We start from the raw sequence: 4,826 nt of genomic DNA on the forward strand, positions 1-4,826 counted from the left end.
TGAGAGGGGGTTGCTAGTTTTTTTGGAATGTGGTATCAACCTCCTTCCCTCAGGCCCCGGAGGGCTGGCTTTATCGTCAGGAGTCGTCGCGACCATCTTTCAGGGGCTCCCTGTTTAGTACAGGTTGGCCTCGACTTGAACAATCCTCCGGTGGGATTAGAGGTGTGGGTGAGGTTTTGTGTTTTTTGTTTGTTTTGGTTTTGGTTTTTTTTGGGGGGGGGTTCGAAACAGAGTTTGTGAGGGGTTATTTTATTCGGGAGTCCCACTGTAGCCCAGGCTGGCCTGAAACACTATATAGTCCTCCTGTTTCAACCTCGCAGATGCTGAGATGTAGGTTGCTACATCACATCCGGCCATCGGCAGTAATAGCAAGTCAAATATTTCTGGCTTTTAGGTAACTAGAACTTTTCAAATGCACACATTTCCGTAGTGGAGATTTGTTTTTGTATTGTCTCAAAGACTTGGGATGACACCTATGTTCTAAATTTAGATTGAGGAGCTGAACACATGGGTTAGCAGAGTTCCATTCTCAGCACCCAGGTCTACCTGCTGGCTAGGGCCTGTAATTCCAATTCCAGAGGATCTCATGCCCTCTCCTGGAATCTATAGGAACCTACAGTCGCACGTGCACATACCCCCCCACACACACACATATGCACACAAATTCAAGACCAGCCTGGTCTACATAGAAAATCACAAGTCATTTTTCTGTCTCAAGAAAAAATAACATATATTTAGATGACAAGCATTGAAAAACAGTTTAGATGAAGCACAAGTTTCATCAATATTCTGACCTAAAAAAGAAAATAGAAACTACGGAATAGTAATATTTTAAGAACTAAAAATGAAAATGAGGGACATTTAACCCTGAGAAGCTGGGGAATGATCTGTGAACTTCAAACTGTTAGAAAGATGGCTCAGCAATTAAGAGTTATTAGTGGGGCACACACGTACACATAAATAAAACAATTTTTGGTACTGTTTTTCTGCAGACAGGGTTTCACTCTGTAGCCCCAGTTGTCCTGGAACTTACTTTGTATATCAGCTGGCCTTGAACTCAGAGATCCACCTGCCTCTGCCTCCTGAATACTGGGATTAAAAGTGTGAGCCAACACTGCTTGGCAATAAACACAATTTTTTTGTTTGGTTTTTTTTTTTTTTTTTTTTTTGATACAGGGATTTCTCTCTGTGGCTTTGGAGGCTGTCCTGGAACTAGCTCTTATAGACCAGATTGGTCTCAAACTCACAGAGATCCACTTGCCTCTGCCTCCTGAGTGCTGGGATTAAAGGTGTGTGCCACCACTGCCTGGCTTAATAAATATAAATTTTAAGGAAGTTGGAGAAATGGCTCCCCTGGTTCACTTCTCAATACCCACAACCATTTGTAACTACAATTCCAAGAGATCTGATGCCTTCTTCTATCTGAGGGTACTGGTCATGCACACACACACATAAATAAAACAATCATGCACATAAATCCTTTAAAAATCTTCAATAAAGTTTTGTAGTGGTGCACACCTTTAATCCCATCACTCAGGAGGCAGAGACAGGTAGATTTCTAAGTTCAAGGTCAGCCTGGTCTACAAAGTAGGCTCCAAGATAGCCAAGGCTACATAGAGAAACCTTGTCTCAACAATAACAAAAAGAAAAACTAAGTAAATGATCAGTAGTATCCATACTTTGGTCCGTCATAGTCTTCCTAACTGGGGCGGGTGGATATGTGTGTAGTGTCAACCCAGGAAATGTTTTGTCACATGACACCCTCTTGTCTCCTCTTGAACACCTTCCACATTCAAAAGACAGAAAATGGTACAGAAACACCCATTTTAAGTGAAACTTTAAAGGGCTAATAAACCACATTAATGAAGATAAGGGAAGAAAGGGGTGATGGAATACTCACAGAAGGGAAAAGAAACCAAATGTATCAGAGAACTGAGAGAAGAAATACAATTTCAAAAGCGAGGTGGAAACTGCTTTCTGAGGCAGGCTGGCACATCCCCTTGCATTGCTTGTCCTGAGATAAGCAGCCATATTGGAAGGGCACTGGTCATGCAACTAGTACATACACACACTCCAAAAGTAGCCCCTGGAGTTCCATGTTGGAAAGAACTGAGCCTCCAATAGTAGGGTGACCAGCTGTTCCACCTTGTCTAGGCTACTTCCAGTATCAGTGAGAGTTCCACTTACCAGGGCACCTTCAAGTTGCAGCTAGCACCAACTTGACACCCATGTGAGGACCATCTATAGTCCACCTAACCTTCAGACACTTGGGGGTGACCAGCATCTTGGTTGTAGTTTCTTATTTTGAGTGACTTGACACCTCATCTACAGAAATTACATGAGCTAATCAAGGATGGTTGGTGGTGGTTTAAAAAAAATTAACAGGGAGGAACTCAAGAGAAGGCTCGGGTTAAAAGTGCAAAATGCTCTTGTAAAAGACCTTGGTTCAGTTCCCAGAACCCACATGACAGCTCACAACTGTCTTTAACTCCAGTTCAAGAGGTCTGATGCCCTCTGCTGGGTCTTTTGGCACTGAGCATGTACATGATACACACACATACACACAGGCAAAACATACATACACATAAAAATAAAGACAAGCATGGTGACACATACATTTTTTAATTTCACTACTCAGAAGGCAGAGGCAGGCAGAGCTTTGTGAGTTCAAGTCTAGCCTGGTCTATGCAGAGAGTTCCAGGACAGCCAGGACTACATAGACACTATATCAAAAATTAAAAGTGAAAAACAGGATCTCTGAATTTGAGGCCAGCCTGGTTTACAGAGGGAGTTCTAGGACAGCCAAGGCTACACAGAGAAACACTGTCAGTCCCCCCCAAAAAAAGCCAGGTGATGATGAAGCATTCCTTTAATCCCAGCACTCAGGAGGCAGAGGCAGGTTGATCTCTGTGAGTTTGAAACCCTGTCTCAAAAAACAAAAAATTAAAAAAATAAAGGAAAATCAATACTTCTAAGAAATCACTCAGGCCTTAGCTATTTTGGTCACCTGTTTTGAGCAACTCTGGTAAAAATTAAAAGGTGAACTGTGGTTATATCTTGTTTATGATCTAACAAAGGTTGCCTGAATATCAGAGTGCAGAGCCAGCCACACTAGTTAACCATAGAGGCCGGGCAGTGGTGGCACACACCTTTAAAGCCAGCACTCAAGAAACTGAGGTAGACAGATCAAGGCTACCCTGGGCTACACAGAATTGATCCTGTCTAAAAGAAAAATAGAGCCAAACAGTGGTGGGTCACAACTTTAATCCCAGCACTAGGGAGGTGAAGACAGGAAGGGATATGGCTGGGCAGAGAGAAGACTATAAGGTGAGAGGAGACTGGAGCTCACTGCAGTCTGAGCAGTCAGAGGATGCAGTCCAAAGAGGCAGTCCAAGGACAAGATCACCCCTTTGGTCTGAGCATTGGTAGAGGTAAGAACTCTAGTGGCTGGCCTCTCTGCTTTTCTGATCCTTCAATGCTCTGATAGCTGACTCAGAGTTTTTATTATTAAGACCAAAGAGAATCTGAGAATCTGTACTACAGTAAACTACAGATCCCCCTCCCTCCCTCCCTCCCTCCCTCCCTCCCTCCCTCCCTCCCTCCCTCCCTCCCTCCCTCCCTCCCTCTCTCTCTCCCCTTCCCTCCTTCTCTTTTTCTCTCTCTTGTTTTTCCAGACAGGATTTCTCTGTATAACAGTCCTGGCTATCCTGGAACTCACTATGTAGACCAGGATAGCCTCAAACTCACAAGAGATCAGCCTGCCTCTGCTTCTGGGATTAAAGGTATGCGCCACCATCGCCTAGTGAATATAGAGAATTCTATGAAGGGTGAGTCACTTCCTGACCATTAAGTAGGGAAAAACTACAGTCTTGCAGACTAACTGTACTATGGAAACACAACAGGCAGTATATAGAGCTGAACATGAGGCTCAGCCATTATGAGCACTAGCTGCTCTTCCAGAGGACTCAGTTCAGTTCCCAAGACCCCCATGGTGGCTCAAAATCATCCTTTAAGTCCAGTTCCAAGGAATCCAACAACTTATTCTGGCCTCCATGGGCACCAGCCACACACACAGTGAACTCACATAAATGAAGGGAAAACGTTCATAAAATAGAAATAAATCTTAACAAAACAAAACATGGCAATGTGATGAGGGCTGATGATGTCACTTAGTCATCTTACACAGAATTCAAGCCAGTCTATCTCAAAACTAGGGCATGCTGGGCATAGTGGACTATGCCTTTAATCCAGGCATATCTCTGCATTCCAGGCCTGCCATAGTCTAATGGTGAGACCTTGTCACAAAAAAAAAAAAAAACTGAAACAAGCAATGGACACCATTGTCTTCTCCCATGTGGCTTTTCACATGGACAGGGGGCTCTCATTGGAAGTGTCAGATGCTCACCCCTTACTAACACCAGCTAGACAATTTACCAGTAGAGGAAACTGGTTACTACCCAGAAGGAAGTTGGCATGTTGCCTTATGTTCAGAGGCCAGGAAGGGATGTTGGATATCTTGGAAGTGGAGTTACAGGTGCTTGTGAGGCACCTAATGCAGATACTGGAAACTGAACCTGGATCCTCTGAAAAAGCAACAGGTACTCTTAAACACTGTGCCATCTCTCCACACACACACCCCTCCTTAAAAAAAAAAAAAGACAAGGTCTCATATAGCCTAGGGTGATATACAACTGAGGATGATTATAGAGGTGTGCCTGCACATCTTTGTTTTCTGGTTTTGGTTTTTTTTTTTTTTTTTCAATTTAATGCAAAAGGAGTCTCAACGTGAACTCTAAAGACACAAAACAGAGCTGAGGCCAGAGCCA

The sequence above is a fragment of the Mesocricetus auratus genome, unplaced genomic scaffold (genome assembly GCF_017639785.1).
Source record: "Mesocricetus auratus isolate SY011 unplaced genomic scaffold, BCM_Maur_2.0 Super-Scaffold_100014, whole genome shotgun sequence".
NCBI classification, from domain to species: domain Eukaryota; kingdom Metazoa; phylum Chordata; class Mammalia; order Rodentia; family Cricetidae; genus Mesocricetus; species Mesocricetus auratus.